Raw genomic sequence first — 6058 nt, forward strand, 5'->3', positions numbered from 1 at the left:
AGAAGAAAAAGAGAGCCATGGGAACTCAAGGGGGGGGGGGGTAGTTAATTGGGGAGAGATAGGGAATCGTTGGGGCTAACTGCGGATGGGCCTTGTGGATCATGGAGTAATTAGTGTGTGATTACCATAAAACAAAAATTGGTTGTTAATATAGATAGTTTGTAAGATTAACTGAAACCACAAAAATAAGTGATAACATAGATGCAACATATATATACAACGCCATATATACCTTTTTAAATTTTCAGTAAAAATGACATGAAATAAAAAAATCGTGTAAGTGATAGTAGTACTATAGGAGGTGAATAAACCTCTCAAGTACGACATGAAATAACTTGTTGCTACCCACACGTTGTGCTTTCTTATTTATACATCATATCACGTGCTTTCTTTACAAAGTGATCCCGTGGATCAAGCAACTCAAAAACACACATGTTCATCTATAATTTCCAGGCGTTCTTTATACGAACCTCTTAAAACAGGGCTTATTGCTATAGATTCGGTGATCCCTATAGGGTGCGGTTAGCGAGAGTTCATTATTAAGGACAGACAGACTGGCAAAACAACAGTAGCCACCGATACATTTCTCAAGAAAAAAAGGGAAGGATGTAAGAAAAACGAGAGCGAGCCTTCACGAAAGAAAATGCAAGTGAAAGAGAATTGTAAAAATGTCCTAAAAGTGGTGGTTGTTTTCTTTATGGATCGGGTAGATCCATATTTTCCAAGGCGGAGACGCTATCACTACTACAACCACTATCACTATCACTACCATCACCACCACTACTACTCCTACTACTATCAATGGCACGCTTTGGGGTTGGTAAGAATATGGTCATTATTGTAGTTTGTCGATAGTGGACTTGAATGCTTTGCACTTTCATATTTTGCTCGCTTCGGCATAACTTGGGTCTTTTATGACTTCTCTATTGGCCGGCAAATTTGTGCGTGTGTGTGTGTGTGTGTGTGTGTGTGTGTGTGTGTGTGTGTGTGTGTGTGTGTGTGCCTTCATCTTGGCTGTGTTCATTCTATCTGTGGAGCTCATTGTGTTTGTATTATCTCGATGCTTCATTTTGAGTCATTAAATTCAGTCTTCGTCGGAAAAAAACAAAGGTGAGGGACATGATCGACATAAATTACTTGTCTATCATATATTACTTCTACAATTTTTCCAGTTGCAATGCCTAGTTACCTTACCGGTGTCTGCTGACAAATGGCTAATAAATAGCAGTTTTACTACCAGCATGACTCAAATATAATGCTCATCCCATCTCTTATAATTTAAACCCGTAAGAGATCCTCTGCATTCACTTTATTTCTGCCGTATCTCACGGTTGTTATGTGGAATAAAATATCAGGAGAAATGATTATAAATACTAGTACAAATGCCCGCGTGTTGCAACGGGCGAAAAATATCGTAAAACCTACTCCGTGTGACAGTACACGCCATTTCTTATACGCAGTTCTCATAAACATCAGTAATAAGTTTATACTGCTATCGTTTTTCAGAGTAATATGATGGAAGAGTAGTGGTGCATGGAGTAGTCTAGTAATCGATTTTATTTATTTACTCTTCGGGAAAACACTAATATTTATTTATTTTGAAATAAATGAACAATTTTGAAATTTTTAATATTTTTTATTAGAATTGAAACATGTTTTGACCACATGTCTTTTTAAATATGAAAATTTAAAATTTTGTGATAAATTTTAAATATTTGTTTAAGCTGGATCTTTTGGGATTTTGTGCATTTGTTAAAAAACGTGAACATACTTAAAAGCATGATTTTTTAAAGCAAGAAGATTTTGAAACACCCTTTATCTTAAAAAACACACACACGCTCGATGTCCGCAATTTAAAACATGATTGTTGGTGTCTAGACCACGTAGTATAAAGTTGAGATAGTTATAGAGATGTCCTTTGATGGCTCCTCCTTCAGGTTTCCACTATCATCAGGTAGAAGAGGAATGGTGTAAGTGTTTTTAGCGGGATATACATACAAAATAATAGTATAGCATTCGAGGTTTAATAAATAGTTCAAAATTAATTCTTCGGATTTTCAGAGGATTTAAATGCAAAAGAATTTCTTTTGGCTGGAAGAGTAGTGGTGCATTCAAGTGGGATTATTTAAAAAGAATTATTTGTTGTTAATATTCAAAATCAAACATATTTTTACTATGTTGATTATTTTTTAGAAAATGCTGGTTGTTGGGTTTACAAATTATGTTTGGTTTTTTTCTTTTGCTCTATTTAAACTTGGCCCAAAGACCACACACCCCCGTCCCATCATCACAATAAAAAAGCAAAATTTTCTTTGTTGCCCATCACTGTCATGCGGGTGGAGGCCACGTACCCAAACAAAAAAAAGTGGAGGCCACGCACACCATCACGTGTACGTCTCGTCTTAAGGCGTCAAATTTGCTGGGCCCTTCCTCTGCCGTTGAAGCTTATCCCATTCTATCCCCTTCTTTCTCCTGCTCGATCTGCTGCTCCCGAGCACAACCACCTAGTCCCTGAGCTCCTTCTTCCGCTGATGACCGAAGCCACCGAGCGGGCCCCCGTCGCCCCCCTGCATTCTTTTCCCCGCCATCTCCCTCTTCCCTTATTCTCTTTTCCCCGTTTACTCTCATCTCCCTCTATCTCTCTTGCTCTCTGTTGCAGGGAGGCCGCCATGGACGCCCGAGGTCCTCCGCTCCGACCCATGCCCCGGCGGCCCTGCCGACGTCGTCGCCTAGGTGAGCAGTAGCTGCACTGCGACGTTGCCCCGTCTCCTCTCTCCCTCCCTATCTCTCCCCTGACTCTCTCTTCTCTCTCCGAACCCTCTATATTTTCTTCAACAGGAAGACCACCATGCCCGCTGCAGGAACTTCGAGCCGACCCCGCAGCATGGAGACCGCCACCGACCATCCGTTGTCGGGAATCGCCGGATCCGGCCCCTCTCCAGTCTCCCTCGCCATCCTTCGTCCGTTCCCGATATCTTCCCGGCGCTAGGAGCTCAGGTGAGCGCCGCCACAAGACCCTGCCTCCTCTGCCCCGTAGTTCGCCATGGAGGTCGTCGCCTCTCCATCTCAATCGACGATGGTCTCCCCAGGGGCCCGCCATGGAGGTTGCCGCCTCTCCTGTCTCGATCCGTCTGCCGCCGGATCCACGGCGGAGCAGCCGAGATCCGCCGCCCGTTACGCGACGCGTCGGCCCGCCAAGGCCAGCGCCGAGGCCGACATGGCGCGCAGGAAGGCCAAGGCCCTCACCAAGCAGCGGGAGGACTTGCGGGCTAGGCTCGCCTACCGCAAGCGCACCCGCAAGCTCACCTCCATGCCGGCCAAGGCCACCGCCGCGACGCTAGTTTTTTTTTAAAACGAATAGTTTCCCAGATCCACTTAATAGGGACTGCAGGTTGATTTTGCAGAAATAGAGGGACGTTTTTGTAAATTGGCGACGACGTACAACAGAAACCCTACGTGCTTTATTATTAGGTAGAGATAAATATATATTGGAAGTGTACATGGTAAAACATACAATAAAATCTCGGTTCTACACAAAGGGAGTGAAAGTAAAAACTGTTAGCTTTAATCTTGATTTCATTGTATCCGCATGTTGGTTTTTTCGTCATGCATGTAACTTAGGTGATCTTAGAGAGTAGCTAGTCCGGTGAAGCTTCAACCGAGATGTGCGGAGAAGGCGAGATGCTAGGACCGCGTGTTATACGGCGAGCACGGCGAGATGCCGATGGCAGTGTGAAGCTGCAATGCTGCGCGAGGCGGCAAGACTGTGTGATACGGCAAGCACGTGTATGACCGGACGTGCTGGACTGATTATGGAGAAGAGATCTGGTGAGTTAGTTGCATGCAAGTCGTAGTTAGCTGCATATCCGGGTCATGTGACCGTTGAGAGATTGGCACAAGTGACGAGTATAGACGTGCATGTAGTTAGTGGTTAGATAGTGTGGTAGTGCATGGAGTTATAGTTGAGCTAGTGGCCGGGTGATGCGTAAGTGCATGGGTTAGTGGCCAGTGTAGTGGCGTGAGTTGTGGGGCTTGAGTGCTTGCCCCTGATGTATATATATGTGTTGCATATTAATGAAAACGGAGGCCGTGAGGGCTGAAGGAAACCATGTAGCGCATGTGATTGTCACCGGGAGAGATAAGGCAAAGCTAATTTCCTCCCTGGTGAATGTGTGTGTGCGTGTGTGTTTTCTGCCCCGGTGTGTGTCTTTGTGTTCGTGAGAGAAACAAGGAAACAAGAGAGAGTTGTGTGAGGCAACAAGAGGAAGAAGAAGAGCAGCGCTGCGAGAGGCGGCGCCAATAATTGGTATACAGAGCCTGGTTGATCTGCAGCGGCCACGGCGTGGCGTACTCCATGCGAGATGGAGGCCGGTGGCAAGGAGGAGGTTTGTGGCGGCGCGAAACTGCTGGTGGCTGATTGCGCTGCAATGCCGCGAGATGGTGATGGCTTGGTGATCGGCGTCGCCAAGGCGTCATCCATGCCAAGTGGTGGCCGCTGCGTGCGGCAAGACGGCGTGGCGATCGGCGCCGCGAAGGCGTCATCCACGTCAAGAGATGGCCATTGCATGCGGTAGGAGGTTGTGGTACTCGGCGTCGCGACGGCGTAATCCACGGCAGGACGGTGTGGTGATTGGCGTTGCGAGGGCGTCATCCACTACGAGATGGTCCATGGCAACCGGCGCCACGACGGCGTCGACACCGACAAGTGGTTGTGGCGCTGCGATGGTGTTGTCAAGTGGTTCCGGGTGATCCGCGTCGAAAAATAGAGAATCAAGATTAAGGGGGAAAATGTTAGCTTTAATCTTGATTTCATTGTATCCGCATGTTGGTTTTTTCGTCATGCATGTAACTTAGGTGATCTTACAGAGTAGCTAGTCCGGTGAAGCTTCAACGGAGATGTGCGGAGAAGGCGAGATGCTAGGACGCCGTGTGATACGGCGAGCACGGCGAGATGCCGATGGTAGTCTGAAGCTGCAATGCTGCGCGAGGCGGCAAGGCTGTGTGATACGGCAAGCACGTGTATGACCGGACGTGCTGGACTGATTATGGAGGAGACAAGAGATCTTGTGAGTTCGTTGCATGCAAGTCGTAGTTAGCTGCATATCCGGGTCATGTGACCGCTGAGAGATTGGCACAAGTGACGAGTATATACGTGCATGTAGTTAGTGGTTAGATAGTGTCGTAGTGCATTGTTAGACTATGTATAACTTCTGTACCTATGTACGTATTGTAACACAACCATTATATATAATGAGATAAGCCACCCCTAGAGGGTTGTGCTGGTTCCCAAAACTTATTGTCTTACATGGTATCACGCTAGGTTACGATCGCTTCCGCTTCTAAACCCTAATACCCGCACCGCCGCCGCAGCCGCCGCCGCCTTCACCGCCGCCGCCGCGCCACCGATCGCGCCGCCGCCATGTCGAGCGCCGCCACCACCGGTTCCACTGCTGCGGGCTTCCTCCCGGCCTCTCTTGCGGCTCTGCTCAACCTCCCGCTCGATGCCGTCTCCGTTCCGGCTCCGATCGGGACAAGGAGCATCGGCTCCGTCTTCTCCACGCCGCCGGCGCCCTCGCTCGGGCGTGACCTCGTGGTCCACACCGCGGCGCCGCCGTCCGCTACGGATTCCGCAGGCGTCGTCCCGCCGCTCCTGCCGCGAGCGGATCACACCGCCCCGCTGGCGGGGTTGGCGGCGTCCGCCCCGGCCGCGGGCCTTGCGGCGTCCGCACCGGCCGCGAGCTTTGCGGCGCCCGCCCTGGCTGCGGTCCCGCCTCCTCCCGCATCGGCTTCGGTGCCTCCGGCTGCCTCCATGGTGTTTGCACCCCAGGCAGCCTCCTCGATGGGATCGTCTTCGCCGCCGCCGTTTCACTTCGGTCATCTCATCACCATCAAGCTCTCCGCAGACAACTACATCTTCTGGCGTGCGCAGGTTCTCCCGCTCTTGGGGAGTCACTACCTGCTAGGCTACGTCGACGGATCGCTTCCCTGCCCACCCGCGCTGGTAGACAGCGTGCACGGTCCGGTCTACAATCCGGCCCATCGCGTCTGGACGGGGCAG

General features: G+C 49.2%; 1 long non-coding RNA gene across 1 annotated transcript; it reads left to right on the forward strand.

Annotated features, from left to right (window-relative positions):
* The first annotated feature begins 2449 nt into the window (after positions 1 to 2449).
* On the forward strand, positions 2450 to 3571 carry LOC123064637 (uncharacterized). Its single transcript, XR_006430751.1, has 2 exons — positions 2450 to 2733; positions 2839 to 3571. It is a non-coding gene; the product is annotated as an uncharacterized lncRNA (long non-coding RNA).
* Positions 3572 to 6058: the final 2487 nt, after the last annotated feature.

This window comes from Triticum aestivum, chromosome 3B (genome assembly GCF_018294505.1).
Source record: "Triticum aestivum cultivar Chinese Spring chromosome 3B, IWGSC CS RefSeq v2.1, whole genome shotgun sequence".
Taxonomy (NCBI): Eukaryota; Viridiplantae; Streptophyta; class Magnoliopsida; order Poales; family Poaceae; genus Triticum; species Triticum aestivum.